This window comes from Rhinopithecus bieti, unplaced genomic scaffold (assembly GCF_001698545.2).
Source record: "Rhinopithecus bieti isolate Rb0 unplaced genomic scaffold, ASM169854v2 scaffold_3040, whole genome shotgun sequence".
Classification (NCBI taxonomy): domain Eukaryota; kingdom Metazoa; phylum Chordata; class Mammalia; order Primates; family Cercopithecidae; genus Rhinopithecus; species Rhinopithecus bieti.
Window position 1 is genome coordinate 134,119 of NW_016804657.1, and position 17,509 is coordinate 151,627.

The window sequence follows — 17,509 nt, forward strand, 5'->3', positions numbered from 1 at the left end:
GGCCCAGAACCAGCTGGGGCAGATGGTCCAGACCCTGAGTATATTCTTTCCCGGCAGGGACAGAAGAAGTCTGAGGCTCACACATCTGGGCAGCTGTTGCCCAACTTTGATCTGCAGGAAATAAGCCAGAGGGATCCTTCCTGTCACTTCTGGGCTGGACCCTGGCCCTGAGAGTTGGAGTGTCCTCAGAGAGGTAGAAGGCCTGCCTCAGCTGTGGGAGGGGGTGGTAGCAGCAAAAAGCTAGGGTACTGCGTGGGTGGGGTCACGTGGCCTGGGACTGGGGGCAGCCAGACTGGAAGCTCACCCCCCTTCCTCAGGTAGAAAAGTAGAGGACAGAAGCCCAGAGACAGCAGCCTAGGGCCGGGCCTGGAAGAGCCTGTAAACATCTGAAACTGTCAGTTTCTTCCAGGGCTGTTTTTGTTATCCCATCTGATTTCCCTCAAGGAGTTAGTGGTAAAGCCCTTACAAAGCATGTCTTCAGGGTTGGAAAAGAAGCAGAGCTGGGTTCCTGTGTTCTTTTTGCACCCAGATGAGGTTTGGGGAGGGTGGAAGCAGGTGGCCAGGGCTGGGAGATGCTGGCTGTGCTCCTGCAGGGTGGAAGGCAGCCTGGGTCTGGGTCAGGGCGGAGCTGAGACTTTGTTAGCCTGGGAGTCAGCTGTTGCAAGGGCTCAGACAGGCTGGCACTCCCCCAAAGCCCAGACTGGCTTCCAAGAAAACACTCTAAACATGGTCGGTAACGGCAGGGAAGAGCACTCTGCAGCCCGGCTCCACCTCCTTTCATAAATGGGAGCTGGTCTGGGCTCATCAGGGGCAGAACCTGGCAAAGGAGGACGCACACAGCAGGCACGCACACAATTGTCATCCCCCACAGGACATAGGTTGCAGACCCCTGACTTTCTTGGGCCTGGGCCTGTGCCAAGAAGATTGGGGGTCTGCAGCCTATATTCTGTGGGGGATGACAGGTGTGTGCACGGTCCTGAAGAATCATACACAGCCCCACCCAGTCACACACAGCCACCCACAGCCACATGCACCCACAGGCATGCTTCATCACACTCGGTACCACACAACCACTAGAACACACATAACCACAGGTGATCATGCCTAACACACCATGACATACAATCACACAAAACCATACAGCACCAGGTGCAATCACATTCAGTCCTCCATCTGCACTCAATCACAGCTGGACATGGTTACACGCAGGGATTCTGAGTCACATGCAGTCACACAGAGACTTGTACCATTCAACACAACCGCAGTCACATTCAACCACGCCTATCGGCACATAACACACAGTCACAGGCAATCACACATGACCAGTACGGTGGCAGGCAAGCATAGGCAATCACAGGCCATGGATGGTGCTTTGATACAGCAGGTGGTCAGGGCCTGGGGAGACCTTGTTCTCTGAATGGGGGTTGGTGAGGGCCTGGCTGTGACTAAGGGACAGAGGCATCCATCAGCCATTAGACAGTCCACTTCCTGGTCACCCCTTCAGAGCAGTGGAAGTTATTCCCCACTCCTCCCACCCAGCAGAGCATTCCTGGGTCCTGATGCGGTCTCCTTGGCCTCCTACCTCCCTCTCCTCTGGTCTTGGCTGGGCCGCTGGCAGGAAGCTTGGACTAGCCAGGACTATGGTGAGTCAGCAGGGAAGGGCTCAGGGAATGCCAGGCAGGTGAGTGACCCACAGGGCCTGCAATTGATGGGGCTTCTGAGAGTGGGAGGGCTGCCATTCGTCATCGGGGGCTGCCCACTGGAGATCACCCACCCAGGGGATAGAGGGTTATGGGCATGGGACCAGGTGACGATGGTAATTGGTAATGGTAATTTCCCAGCCACCCCTATATCCAAAGCCTCTGCTCTTGGAAAACTCCCTATACAGCTGTCAGGGTCTATGCCCTCCTACAGGCTGAGCTCTGACCTGGGCCTCTGCTCCCACAGGGTCCCCAGCTAACCTGGAACAGTCCTGCATCCCCAGCCCCACACCCTGCTCGCTACCATCACTGACTCACTCATTCATTTAGCACTTTGCGGAGCACCTACCACACCAAGATGTTTGACAGTCCCTTCAAGTAGGGAGGATCGCCCAAAAGATGATTCCAGAACGATGTGGACGTGTAGGGACAGAGATATACACATATGACTGTGGAAGCTGTTGGGATCGACTGCCTTGTGAGCCCTGGATGGCCAGTCCTTGCTATGGGGGCTGCTGACAGTGGTGACCTTTCACGGGCAACCCAGCTGGGAGGGGCTGAGCCCCTCCCAGGGAAGGCACCAGTGGGCCTGACAGTTAATAATAGAGCCTTTTTTTTTTTTTTAAAGGAAGTAACTCAACCCACTTTAATACTTAGCTAGCATTTATGTTACAGGTCTATGAGGGAAGAAATATGCTGGAAAAAAAAGAAGAAATACATTTTTTTCTCATTCTGAAAGACTTCATTTTGCCACAAGATAGCAAAATATACAAATATATGCAAATATGTGCACGCACACGTGCACACAACCCACAAAAGTCCTATCTATGAAGGAAAAAGATACCAAGTTCAATTTAAACAGGAATTTAGAAATGATAGGGAAGTTGGAAGAAAAGGTGAGAACACGTGAAAAGTAATTTTACTTTTGTTTAACCTCAAGCTTGCCAACTTTTTTCCTTGAACAGCATTTGTCTTGTTTTCATACCCACCTACGCTCATATCAGGAACTTAATGAAAACTACTTAGTGATTCTACTTTGAATTTATAGCCACATGACTAAGACATTTTGAATATAAGCTTATCCATATGCAGATAAACTTCAAGAACTCTTAATGTCTCTTCTTTTATGAGAATTCTACCCCTATTCTGATGTAGTTGGGTTGATCAAGAAAATTAAAGGCCAAGGGCCAGAAAGCCAAGTTCCTTAAAGGCAAACAAAGGAAAATTTCTTGCACAACTACCTCTGTGCAATAAATCTTTCTTTCAAGTACTAAATGAATTTCTTCAACTGTATAATAAATTCTAATTTGATGGTTTCCAAAATAATAGAGTAAAAACAAAGTATGATAAAATTAAGACTATATGAAAACAGAGTAAACGGAATAATAATTCAAATAAAGATTAAAATAAAATGACATTTACTATGGATTTTTATAATCGGTATCTCATAATATATTTAAATTTTCCTTTTATACATAAGATCACAGCCAATCAGGTTAACTATAACTTGCAATTTTTTCATCAGCCACTTGTGCTATTTTATCACATTTGAAAATATCCACTCTTACTAATTTACTTCAAACAGTGACTTACAAATTTGTTTAGACAATAATAATTAAGGGCCCTTTATTTGCCAGGATAATAAAATAATTAAATGATATATTGAAGATACTACTAAAGAAACCACTTTGTTGATTTTGGCCTCTGCATTGACGATCTGTAGGAATTTTTCTAATTAATTTTCAAATCTTCCCACAAGCTTTATGTTCAAAGAAATATCATCTTTGAAATAATTTGTGGGAATAATTTACAAACCAAAAATTGATTCACAAGATTGTGTTGCTGTTACCACCAATTTTAACATCTAAATATTTTCTGTATTGGTTTTTGTGATTGTAAAATGTCAATAATATGGATGTACTTTTAATATACCAGAACACTTAATTACACCAGTTTCCCATCAACCCACCAAAGTCATTTAATGATTATATTGGCCATTTCTGCTGGTTGGCAGGAGGCTTTTCTGCTAAGAGGTCCCATGGTTTCCACTGCATTATTTTTTTCGCCAGACTTCATTCATTTTGAGCCTGAAGAATCACCTCTTCTATTTGGCAAACTTGAAGTCAGTCTTCCTATTTTTTAACATCTGGTTCTGCTTTAACCATTTAACCATTTTAACCAGCTTCTCATTTGTAATCTGTTCTGTATACTTTCTGTATGTTGCATTTTTAGGGTTTTGCTCAATAACATCAAGAATCTTTGCATGCAGTTTTCTCAGCCTCTCCAGTGGACTCTTGCATACATCCAGTCTCACAAGTCCAGGGTTCTTCTTCAGCACACCACCATGACAGCACCAATGAACCCACCCATTTTCTTTTATCTAACAGAGTCGGGTGATTACTTTTTCAGATCTGAAGAATGAAATTTTAAATGCCATGTTTGAAGGAAGTCTTTCTAAAATGATGAATTCCTGCCAGGCACAGTGGCTCACCCTTGTAATCCCAGCACTTTGGGAGGCTGAGGCAGGTGGATCACAAGGTCAGGAGTTCAAGACCAGCCTGGCCAATATGGTGAAACCCTGTCTCTACTAAAAATACAAAAATTAGCTGCTTGTGGTGGTGGGCGCCTGTAGTCCCAGCTACTCAGGAGGCTGAGGCAGGAGAATTACTTGAACCCGGGAGGCAAAGGTTGCAGTGAGCCGAGATTGTACCACTGCACTCCAGCCCAGGCAACAGAGCAAGACTCTGTCTCAAAAAAAAAAAAAAAAAAAAAAGATCTTGCAGCATGGCAGATTCCCCACAGCATTCTTCTTCTTGTCTCAGGGCCATTAGTCCCAACTTCCATTATGACTAGACCAGGATGCAGTGATGCTTTCTTGGGTTCAGAGTAGGGGGCACAAAAATTATTTGTGGAATGGCCAGGTGTAGTGGCTGATTCCTGTAATGCCAGCACTTTGGGAGGCTGAGGCAGGTGGATCACCTGAGGTCAGGGATTCAATACCAGCCTGGCCAATGTGGCAAAACTCCATCTCTACTAAAAATACAAAAATTAGCTGGGCATGGGGGCTCACACCTGTAATCCCACCTACTTGGGAGGCTGAGGCAGGAGAATTGCTTGAACCTGGGAGGTGGAGGTTGCAGCGAGCCGAAATCATGCCATTGCACTCAAGCCTGGGCAACAAAAGTGAAACTCTGTCTCAAAAAAAAAAAAAAAAACACTTGTGGAACACATGCTAATGAGCCCACCCAGTTAGGCTGGAAGATTGGAATGCAGAAAGTAAAGAACAGAATGCTCCCTGGTATCAGGTCCACGGGGTGCGGTGGCCGCTACTAGGGTCTTTCTCTCTTGTTCCCTGGATTCTTCCTAAGAGAAGAGCGACTCTTCCTGCCTCCCTTCTTCTTTGGTGCAGGGGCTCAGCCTGTTTCCCCTCTTCTAGGCCCTGCAGCCATCCTCCTAACATCGTCTGAGGAGTATGTCCCACTCTCACTGGATCCTCCTTTCCTGGCTGTCCCCAGACTTGAAGAGAAGCACCAGCCTTCCTTCTAGTTCCTTCTCATTGCTCCCTGGAAACAAGATGTTAACAAATATCAGAACCACAGGGAAGTTGCAGAGACTCTGGAATCTTCAAAGTCCCTACATCCGGCTGGGGGCCGTGGCTCACGCCTGTAATCCTAACACTTTGGGAGGCCGAGGCGGTGGATCACCTGAGGTCAGGAGTTCCAGACCAGCCTGGCCAACATGGTGAAACTCCATCTCTACTAAAAATACGAAAATGACCCAGACGCAGGAGAATCACTTGGACCTGGGGAGCAGAGGTTGCAGTGGACTCCCAGCCTGGGTGAAGGAGCAAGACTTTGTCTCAAAAAAAAAAAAAAAAAAAGTCCCTACATCCTAAGCAGCTGTCTCTCTTAGAAAAAACAAAAAACAAAAAACAGCTAAGTCATCCTGCCTCACATCTATAATATAATAAGACAAATTCCAGATAGAAAAAATATTTCAATATAAAAAGAAACCACAGAAGACATGAAAGAAAACAGGAGTGACTATTTTTTTTTTATTTTAGAGTGGGGAAGACCTTTCTAAGAAGAAACTCAGAAAAGCCTAATACATTTAATTACATAAAATTTGTAATGTTCTGGACAACAAAAGCTCTGTATACAAAGTCAAAGCACAAAGGACAAGCTGGGGAAAATACTTGCAACAGATAAAACAAAGGGTTTGTATCTCTAATCTACAAAGAGCTTTTCCACATCAACAAGAAAAAGATAAACAACCCATCAGAAAAATGCAAAAAAAGCCAGGAGCAAGTAATCCATAGAAAAGGTATTATAATTAGCTACTACATGTATGAAAAGATGTTCACCTTCCCCCATAGTTTAAAAAAATCAAATTAAATCTATCAGGATGGCAAACATTAAAAAGATGAAATATATATATATATATATTTCTTCTTCTCCTTCCTCCTCCTCTTCTTCTTCTTCTTCTTCTTCTTCTTCTTCTTCTTCTTCTTCTTCTTCTTCTTCTTCTTCTTCTTTCTTCCTCTTCCTCCTCGTCTTCTTCTCCTTCTTCTTCTTTTTAAAACAGTCTCCTTCTGTCACCCAGGCTGGAGTGCAGTGGCACAATCTTGGCTCACTGCTACCTCCACCTCCCAGGTTCAAGTGATTCTCTTGCTTCAGCCTCCTAAGTAGCTGAGATTACAAGCATGTACCACCATACCCAGATAATTTTCTGTATTTTTTGTAGAAACAGGGTTTCACCATATTGGCCAGGCTAGTCAAGAACTCCTGACCTCAAGTGATCTTCCTGCCTCAGCCTCCCCAAAACTGTTGGGATTACAGGTGTGAGCCACTGTGCTCAGCTAAAAGATGAATAATATTTAGTATTGACAAGGTGTGGGTTAATGGGCATTTTCATAGCCTGTATAGTTGGAAGGAAAAATTGGTAGAAACATTTTTGGAGGGGAATTTTGTAATATCTATTAAAGTTTGAAATACGCAAGCCCTTTGACTCAGCAATTCCATTGCTAGGAATTTATTATAGAATAAGGATAAACACCACACATCAGGGTGTTTATGGTGCATTTTGGGGGAGTCAGTGTGAATTTGTTCCTCCATAGGGTAATGTTTTGTCTTAATCCCCTTGGGATTCTATAGGCACCTGGGGTGTGGAGTTTATACAGTCCAGTAAACTCACTTATTTCTCTCTAAGCCCATACACCCTTAAAAGCTCTCATAGGCCAGGCACAGTGGCTCATGCCTGTAATCCCAGCACTTTGGGAGGCCAAGGTGGGCGGATCACCTGAGGTCAGGAGTTTGAGACCAGCCTGACCAACATGGAGAAACCCTGCCTCTACTAAAAATACAAACTTAGCCAGGCGTGGTGGCACATGCCTGTAACCCCAGCTACCTGGGAGGCTGAGGTAGGAGAATCGCTTCAACCCGGAAGGTGGAGGTTGCGATGAGCTGAGATTCCATCATTGCACTCCAGCCTGGGCAACAAGAGCAAAACTTCATCAAAACAACACAAAACAAAACAAAAACTCTCATAAATCCCCACTCCCCCTCTTCTGACAGCTCACTTTTTGTTGGAAAATAAATCCCTCTGACTTTGGGAAAGCCATCTGTACCTCAACTCTGGAGGGGAGCATGTGACCTAGACTAACTCTGTCGAATATTTCATCCTCCCACCACAGCTGTTGGTTTGGTGGCAGGCACATGGCCTAAGGTGTTCCCATCATAATGCAGTTCTGTTGGATATATGAGGACAGAGATCTTCTTTTCCTATAGATGTCATAGATAGATATGTGATCTGAACTGCTCTAGTTCTTTTTCTGCAAAGATAAAAATGAGCTTGAGGATGAAGCTAATCTACGGAGCAAACCTGAGCCAAGTCAATTACAGAGAAATGAACTAAAGCCTGATGATGTTGTGAAACTCTAGATCAAATCACACCGGAATCTCACCGAGCCTCTGGGCTTTTCTGATGTTGGAGGCCATACATTCTCTCTATCTGAGCCAGTTTGAGAAGAGATGTTTGTGTGCTTGCAGTGGAAGCCTCTCCACTAAGACAGAGTCCCTCCTCCTTGCAGACCATCTGGTTCTTTGTCTCAGTAAGGCTCTGCCTCAGAGAATAACATTTTATTAGTTCTTCTTGGGAGTGAGGGAAGAAGCCCTGACTTCCTTCATCCTAGGCGTCAATGCTTTGAGATACTGTTGAGGTGGTATATGGAGGTGAGAGAAAAATGCCTCCTTGTCTTTGTGAGCCTCCTATAATGATGTGAACTAGTCAGATATTAGTCTCTTCCTGAATTATCTCACTACATTAGTTTCAGCTACAAAACTAGGAACAATTCAAATGCCCATCAGCAGGGTAACTTAATCGTGGCTCATCCACATGGTGGGGCGGGGGGGTGGGGGGATCCTCTGCAGCCTTTAAAAAGATGTAAGAAGAAATGCTCTATGCACTGCCATGAAAGGCACCTAGAATAAATCATTTATTGAAAAAACCTGGTTGAAAAGCAGAATGTATAGTATATAATGCCACTTCTGTTTTTTAAAACTGTAAGTCTATGGTTCTATCTGAATAGAAAAAGGTCTAGAAGGAAGGTTGCTTGCACAGCAAATTTTAAAATGATCTCTGGGTGCTAGAATTCCGAAGGCTTTGCATTTTCTATTTTTTCCACTCCTTTACTGAATTTGTATAGTGTAATAAAAAGATTTTTTTAAATAAAATTTTTACAGTGCTGGCCTCTAGTCTGTAACTCCCTATTTCCCTCTGTGACAGTAACTGGAGGCCTCGAGGGAGCTGCCACAACCTGAGTGTGTAGTTAAACATCCCTGCTGCTCCAGGAAACTCCAGCCTTGCTTGGCTTGTTTGTGGGTCTGTGAGAGACAACTCCAGGGTGGGTAGGGCCTCAGGGGCAGGGTCATGTGCCCAATCATCCTGAGCCTGGTGTACAGTGCCAGGTGGTGAAGAGTGACTGGGCCAGGATGCCAGGGGGTGGAGCGGTAAGCTGCTGGTCAGCTTTGTTAGAGGAAGATGTCAGCGTGGGTAGTAGGCTGAATCATAATCCCCAAAGACTTTGGATCCTAATCCCTTGGTATCAGTGAATGTTACTTTATATGGAAAAAAGGTCATAGCAGATGTGATTAAGGATCTTGAGATGGACAGATAGTTTTGGACTATCCTAGCAGGGCCTAAATGCAATCACAGATACCCTTAAGAGAGAGGCAGAGGGAGATTTGTCACAACAGAAGAGGAGAAGGCCATGTGACCACAGAGGCAGAGACTAGAGTGATGTGGCCACAAGCCAGGGAATGCTGGAGCCACCAGAAGCTGGAAGAAGCCAGGCACAGATTCTCCCATGATGCCTCCAGAGGGGTGTGCAGCCTGACTGAAACTGGATTTTGGCTCAGTGATACCGATTTTGAACTTCTCTGCCCTCCAGAACTATGAGGGAATCCGTTTCTGTTGTTTTAAGCCACCAAATTCATGAGGATCTGTGACAGCAGCCGTAGGAACCTGACATAGCTGTCGAAAGTGAGGCTGGCCTGCAGCTGTTCAGTGTGCTTTTTCCTGCGGGCCTATCTTCCTCACTCCAAGCTGCCTGGGCTGAAAAGAAAATGAGGCTGCTTTTTCTAGACACCCTTGAGAGGGGCTTATCTAATGAGTTCTGGCACTTGTGAGGAGGGGTGTGGGAGTGTGGAGCCTACCCTTGCTCTTCACTAGCCCTGCTGGCGGTGAGGGGTTGCCCAGCAACCACAGAGACTGGCAGGGCTCCCCACTGTGCCCTGGTTTCTCCTCAGAGCAGTTCTTGCCCTGAGTATTGTTAGAGCGCAGAGGCTATTAAAAAAAATGAAAACACCAACCCTCAAAATAACTTCCCAGGTTCTAAAAATGGAATTCTGCCCAGTAGTAATATTTCTCACTCCTGCAATAGTAAAATTTCTCACTTCCTCGTGCTCTGTAGGCTTGTGTCTGGCCCAAGAGGGAACTGCTATTAATGGCAATTTCCGCCTGATGTAATCCCCTTGGTGAGCCACCTGCCTGTGGAGGGTGACAGTCCTTTACCCAACAGGCCTTGGCACCCTCCTCCACAGAACCTCCCCCAGTGTGTTAGGTTTTTGTCTGCTTTGATTGATATCCATAGTCTCTCTTGGTTCAGAAAACAATAACAACAATGATAATCAACCAATTACTTATGTAGCCCTTATAATGTGTCAGGCACTGCTCCAAGCACGGAACATTTATTAACCCATACACTGCTCGTGACTATCCTATGAGGTAGCTATTAGTATTGTCCTCGTTGTACAGATGAGAAAACAAAGGCATGGGGAGGTTAAGAGCATGTCCAAGGCACATAGCTACCAAGTGGCTGAGCTGGGGTTTGAACCCAGCCTGAAGGGCTCTGGGATCAGAGCTCTTGCCTCCTGCATTGTATTGGCTGGCTGGAGGAAGGATGGGGAAGCCTTTCTCTGTGCAAAGCAAGCTATCCTGGGCAGCTGATTTGGGCCTGCCCCAGGCGGGCCCTTGAGCTCTTTTGAGGTCAGGGCTGCGATTGCCTGGAGAGGTCTCCCAGCTGCATGCGCTCTACCTTAGCACCTTCCGTATTCTCTTCCTGTTGGGTCATTGCAAAGCCTGTGACTATGAGCGGGGGGGGTGGGGGGGGGTGGGAATTATCCTTCAGATTTTGGGCACAGACCTCAGATGGGTGTCCTGGAGGAACCAATGTAAAGTCCTCAGGCCTGGGTGTGGGGCAAAGCTGGTTCCATTCTGCTCACATTTACTGGGCAGTGTGTGGATAAATAGCCCACAAGAGCCGAGGATGGTCCTGGATGCTGAGACTAGAAGGGGAGCAGCCTCCTTTCCTCTCCTCGTGGGAAGGACCTGTGGGAGAGGGACAGGAGGAGGACGAGTGGTCTCCCCAGGGCCCTGGGGTGAAATGAACAGGTGCCCGTGCTATCTGTGCCTGCTCAGGGATAGCCTGACGTCTTAGATGAACAGAGCCTAGAAGCTGGAGTGAAGAGACCTGGCGTCTAGTCCTCATTCTTCCAGGTTTGACGTGAGGTATCACTGTCTCTGTGTCCCAGACCTCCCCTCTGTATACCAAGGGATTGGATGCGCTTTGATACATGAAATCCCTCTCTAAAACGCATAACTGCTCTGCAAATCCAAGTTGGTTTGCTGCGTTTCCTCTGTGAGACAGCAAGCCACAAGCAGCCGGACCCCGTGCTCACTTTCTGCAACTCCTGTCGTTTTGTCACTGTGCTTGCCTCTCTTCCCTCACTAGCAAAATGGGGTTAAAACACTCATCTCAGAGTTGTGAGCCTTAAAGGAACATCGAATGGAAAAGCCCTTCTCGGAAGGGCAGAGCCCTGCCCTATGGGACCCATCAGAGAGGGGCCCCTGCTCACCTGGACTCAGATGGGGCTGGGGATGTGGACGCTGGAATCTTTCGGAGGTCAAAGGAAACTGGGTGAAGAGATTGCAGACTGGCAGCTCTGGACAGGCAGACATATTTTTTTGGTCCAGCAAAAATACCACACTAGAAAAAAAAATTCTGAGTGTCTTCTGGGGAGAGAATAAGTTCCACTCTCTAGTTCACCCACAGAGCCCCCCCCCCCCCCCGTTGTCTTACACAGGGCTGGGAATGGCAGGCCCATGAGCTCACTGAGTCCTGCCTTCGGAGAACCTGGACCAGGGGATTTGGATGTTCCAGGGGGCAGGACTGATGCTCCTCCCATCCTCAGCCCCACCCAGGTCTTGGCAGAACCCGAGTGGGTGTGTTGTGGGGGAATTCTGTACTGGTCTGGGCCTCATTGCTCTGCCCTCACCCCCAACCCCAGAGATGAGAGCTCCAAGTTCAGCCAGCTGGTTGTGCTGCCTCTTTGCCTCTGTTCTGGGGTCCCAGAACTCCTCTTTTCCCAGAGGAAGGCAGTGTTCCTGCTGGGCCTGTAGAGGAAGCTGAGGGCTGGGTGTACCCTGGCCAGCAGCCCAGGAAGCCTGAGCATGTAATGAAAAGATTGCATCTCCTCAACTCTGCTGTTGGGGACAAGCACTTCCGGTGTTGTCCTTGCCCTGTGACCTCTGTCTGGGCACTGCCTCCCCTGCTGCCTGGCTCTGTTCTGTACCTTTAGGCAGGCTCGGCAGTCCCATCTCAGCTGGTTCTGAGCACAGAGAAGACAGAGACCCCTTTCTCCTCTTCAGGTCTCCTAGCAGCCACCCCAAAGGATGACAGATGTTTCACATGCCTCTTTGCTGTTGGCAAAGCGTAGTCACACCAGTCCTGGAGGGACACCCCAGCTCTAAAGATGTCACCCAGCTGTAAAGGGATGAGCTGCACCCCCGACGTAAATCTACTGAGTGTTCAACCTTGCGCCAGCTCCCTAGTCCGTCCTGACTCCCTCTGCTGTGAGGCCCATTTGTGGGAGGCAGAGTGGGGTGTGGACGAGGTGCATAGGATAGCTGAAGAGCTGCTCCCTGAGCCCCAGGCAATGGCTCTGACAAATCCAAATAGTCATGGAACACTGTAGCCTTTGGAAGTAAGACCATGAGATATCAAGTCGCCCCACAGTCACCAGCCTCACTAGTAGAAGGAAGTAAAAGCAGGCAAGTACTCTCAGCAGAGAAAGGGACCGACTTCTGGGGATACAAAGGAGAGCGAGGATAGGGCCAGGCAGGAGAGGAAAAGTCAAGGGTAAGAGCCTGGGCGGCTGGGCAGTGGGAAGAGCTTTCAAAGGGACAAGCCAGTGGACAGGCCACATGGCCCTGTCTCTCCTCCTCCCTGTGGTTCTGTGGCTGATCAGGAGCTGGGAGCAGGCACGTGCTTTCTGGGCCTGGTGGCCTGGGCACAGAGGCTAAGAGTAACTGTGGGAACCTCTTCTGCCCATGAATCCACTGATTCCTGCCACAGCCCCAGGAGGCGGATGGGCCCATCTTGTACAGCCTGGATGGCTGCAGCCTGGAGATGGAAAGGGACCTGCCCAGAATCTCCCAGGCTGGGGCCGTTTTCCCCAGTCCTGGTAGCAGCGGCTGCCATTTGCTGAGCACTTGTCTCTGCCAGACTCTGTACTGAGCACTTTACAGGCACCACTGTTATCCCACTTTGCCTACGAGGAGACCAGGACTCAGAAAGAAGGTCTCAGGCAGAGCCAGTGTCAGGAGTTGAGTCAAGGTAGTTTGACTTCATAGTCTCCGTTCTTAGCACAACTGCCCCACTCATTCCCTCCTACCTTCTCCCTTACCCCCACTAGACATTTTGGGTGGTCTTTTCTACTTATTGGGCCTAGAGGTCATTGGGCTGCTTTTCTCACCCTCAATCCCCAGGGCTCCTCTCGGAGTCACAGGCCTCAGTGCTTGGGGAGCTAGAGATTTCCCTCTGTGCCTTCTGCCTGGGCCTCCTTCTTGCCCTTGAAAGAGGAACAGGGGGAAGAGTAGGTGAGGCTTTGGGGAAAGTCTTGGGGGTAGGTACAGGAGAGGTCTTCATCCCAGGCTGGAATCTCCAGGTAGCTTAGTGTCCTCAGCTTGGCGTCCCCAGCCAGGGCAGGGATGGGTGGGGAGAGTAGCATTGGTCAGGGGTACAGATAATGAGAGTGGTCAGACACATCCTGACTTTTTTTGTTTGTTTGTTTGTTTGTTTGTTTGGAGGAGCTGAATCTTCAGGACATTTAGGTCCTGCGATCACTCAACCTTGAAGGCCTCATGACATCCCTTAGCCTTGTCCCTGCCAACTCATACTAGGGCCATCGATAGTAGGCTGGTGGTCTGTGGGCATTCTGTGGCCTGTAACTGTGCTGGGCTGCGGGGTTCCTGCCCAACTAAGGGTGGTCCCTGCCCTTTGAGGGGGTGGTTGGAAACATCTTACTTTGCTGGAAGGTCAAGGAAAACCTAGAGAGCAGATCCTTTAAGGATGTAGGAGCCAGACCAGGAATGAAGGGCAAGGTATCCCCAGCTGTGGGAATGGTGCGGGCAAAGGTGGGGTGTCAGAGCAGGCCCTTATTGGGAAATTGTTTGATAGGAGGCCCCTCATGGCTGTGGGTTCCCCAACTGTGGATTCAACCAACTGCATATACCCTGGATAAATTGTGTCTGTACTAAGCATGTAGGGACTTGTTTTTTGTCATTTTTCCTTAAAAAATAGAGTATAACAACTATTTATATAGCATTTATATTGTATTAGATATTATAAGTAACCTAGAGATGATTTAAAGTTTATGGGAGGATGTTTATAAGTTATATGCAAATACTACACCATTTTATATCAGGAACCTGAGCATCTGTGGGTTTTGATATCTGCAGCAGGATTTGGAACCAATATCCAACAGATTCCGAGGGACGACTATAGCCTGGGTGGTTGGAGCTGGGGAAAAGTGAGAGGGCAGGTTTGTGGGAGGGAAGGGTCACATCCTGACCATCTCAGTACCAGCTTGTAGGGCAAGTCCTTCATGCCAGGGCAGCAGGGAGCCATCGAAGGACTCTGAGCAGGAGAGTAATGTGGTTGTAATTGTTTTTGAAAAAGCCCACTATGACTGCAAGAGTGGTGTGGGAAGAGCAATTAGGAGGTGCCAGTGGGGCAAACACCCACACACGCTGTGGTGGAACTCTGTGATGAGCGTCCTGAGCCACTGGGACCCGTGGTGCAACTGTTGCCTAGGCCAGCCTGGTCATCTTCCTCTCAGCTGGAGCAGGGCCCGTTTGGCTGGAGAACTGAGCAGGCGCAGAGAGAAGCACATGTGGCTGATGTGAGTGTGGCTGAGGAAGCTGTCGTTCATGCTGATGAGTCAGTGGCCTGTGCCCCATGCCAGCATTGCCGGCTTCCTGGGATTGGGGCAAGGATTCAGAGAAGGGTGGGGGTGTGAGGGAGCAGGAGGGGGATACCCTGGGGAAGCTGTGGGTTGAGAAGCCCAGGCTGGCCTTAGTTCCTACCACTACTTACACCCAGGAGGGCAAATTAGTTTCTGGCTACTTACAGCCAGAGAGGGTTTGGGATCCTCGTCTCTGCATGGAGGCTGGGCAGCCCAGGTTAACCCCTTTATGCCCTGCCCCCTCCTCAGCCCTCCTCCTCTGGGCCCTAGTACCTGGGGTGACCCAAGGCAGGACTGGGAGGCAGTTGAACTTGTTTCCTTCCTCCCTGCAATGATCATATCGCTGGCTTCCAGCTTTCCCAGCCTGAGAATGCAGGGTCACTCTTGGTCCTGATGCCCTGCCCAGAAGCCAGTGCCCTTCTCCAGGCCTGCCCTCTGATCCCATCTCTGCCAGCTGGCTCCTTGGAGGGATGTAAAGAACCAACCCAGATTAGCTGGCCTTCCCCTAAAGCCTTGGGCATCATCAAAAGAATGAACAACAGTAGAATGCAAAGCATCCCGAGGGCCCGGGGTGGGAGCCATGATTGGGCAGGTGGGGGCTGTTTAGTCTTCTCAGACCACTGCTCTGACACTCAGAAGGTCCAGACTCCAAGATGGGATAGCATTCTCTCAGGGCTTCCTGGAGCTGTGTTCTGAGGGTCCATGTGGGGGTGGGCAGAGTGGCTATGCAGAAGGCCATGGGTGTCAGCCCTTGGTTCAAGAGAGGGAGGTCAGGAGACTTCCGGCGTCACTGTCTTCACCAAATGCAGGGCCTCAAAGATCAGAGGGTGAGTCACTGGTTCAGACTTGGCGACTCCCCCTGGTCCAATCAGAGGGTGGTGGGAGGTCTGAGGGAGAATCCAGGGCAGCCTCTCTAGGGCAAGGGGACAGGGCCAGGGCTGAGGGAGCAGGTGCTTCTAGGGAGATTCCATGGACAGTGGAAAAAAAGGACTGAGGCAGGCAGGAAAGATGCCTCCATGAGCTGTCCCTTCTTTGGGTAAGGCAATGAGCGGTGGGTAGAGCTGAGGGCTTGCTGAGTAATGTCTTCACGGGGAATGGCCAAAAATAAGGAGGATGTGTGACCCCTGGGTGGCTCAAGGGCCTGTGAGGTCATGTTCCTGGCCTCCGCTTCTCCAGTTTCTCAAGATAACAGGGTGCCCTCCTGATGCAAGCTCCTTAGTAACCCGAGAGCGGACTCTTTGGACTTGCATTTGTTTATTCATTTAACAACCACCCAGGAGAAATAGGAGAGTGCTCTGGGAGTCCAGGGCTGGGACACTGATATACAAATAGTCAATTGCCATTTATCAAGTCAATGTCATTGCATGCAGAGGTCCAAGGACAGAGAGGTGTAGGGGCACAAAGAGAGGGGTTGGCTCTGCTGGGTCATGACAGGGAAGGCTTCACAGAGGAGGTGGCACTTCTTGAAGAAGAAGTAGTGACTGGCTGCGAGAGGAGAAAGGGAAAGGACATTGCAGACAAAGGTCAGGCAGCATCCCAGTGCCGGGGAAACCGAAGGAGGTGCAAGGGAGAAAGGACCTGCAGAAGGTGGTGGGAGCTGTGACAAGTCATCAGCATGGCTGCTTAGATGGGGAGGCCAGCGCGGCCTCTAGAGGGTTTGCCAGTCTGCGCTTGGGTGAAGAAGGGCAGCAGATCTTGCTCTAGCATAAAGAATGCGGGGCCTGGAATCAGGAAAGCCTGCCTTCGAGTCCAGGTTCTACGGCTTAGCACCTGCGGAGCTTGAGCTGGTCACTTAATGCCCCTTGGTTTCCCGTCTGTGCAGTGGGGAATCACTGTGACTGGGGTTTCTGTAAGCAGATGTGACACTGCTTTGCAAGCTGTAAACAGCTCTGCAAACTCGAGGCATCACTGGGGTAGCACCTTAGCAGCAGCTGCTTCTGTGTTGACCTTTTTGGGGCACCATTTCCTGGGGAATTGCCACAGAAGTCTGCTCTCGCCCAGTCATCAGAGGGTGATGTTTTCTGAACTTTTTCCTAGGCTCTATGGGGTCATTTTGTTTGGGACCTGCTGTCACTGCCCAAGGCCTTGGGGCTTGCTGCAGAGACTTAGAGACAAGGAGTCCGCAGCCTGAATTGAGCCTTGAGGCTGGACAGCGAGGCACGAGAGGGTAGGGGCAGTGGACCCACAGTGGGACAGGGACCCTGAGGCAAAACAGAACACTGGGGCAGCAGGTGAGTGTGACTGGACAGAGAAAAGGATTGAGTGAAAACTAGAAGAGTGAGGAGGACAGAGGTCCCTGATCTCGGCAAGGAAGTCTGCTGCCTTCACCCCCACCGCCCCATACCCCGTGTTCTCAGTATCTTCAGCTTTGGGGCCGCCTGAGAAGGCAAGCGCAGAAGGGGAGGAGGGAAGGGTTTTTTTTAGCTCCACGGGCCTGCGGACACCTCCATTCCGGCCTGCCCACCCCATATCATGGCGGCAACTCCAACTCTCTCTGCCCCAGGGTCACCCTGGCTCAGCATGGGTAGTGTCTCCAGTGGTCTGTGACTCAGCAGTTCTTGGCCAGAGGGTGGAGCCCCAGCTGGCTGCTGAACTCTGGTCTCTACAGGGCCGAGGCTTTGCTTGGGGCCTGGAGGTCCTCAGCAACCAGCCCAGCTCCTGCACCCTCTCCAAGCCCCTCATCTGCTCCAGTGGTCCTGGAGGTCCCTCTGTCCACAACACCATGGTGCCAGGATGGGGCTGTGCTGAGTGACTCAGCCTGTCCCTCTTATTTGCACTGAGTAGGTGCCATAAATATTTGTTGAATGGAATTCTTGCCTCTCGTTTGGGATTTTCCACTGCAGCCAAACAGTTGCTCCCAGCCCTGCCAAGGGCCTAGCCTGGTTCTGCATTTGCCCTACATGCACGCACACGGTAACATCTCTTCCCCACCACACCTTACTCCTCACAACCACCTCTGCAAATTGCTCCTCAGAACCGCTGCCTCCCCCAGTGTGTGCCTACAGG

General features: G+C 49.3%; 1 pseudogene; it reads right to left on the reverse strand.

The window, feature by feature from the left end:
* Positions 1–3,685: 3,685 nt before the first annotated feature.
* On the reverse strand, positions 3,686–14,166 carry LOC108528003 (NADH dehydrogenase [ubiquinone] 1 alpha subcomplex subunit 5-like; annotated as a pseudogene).
* Positions 14,167–17,509: the final 3,343 nt, after the last annotated feature.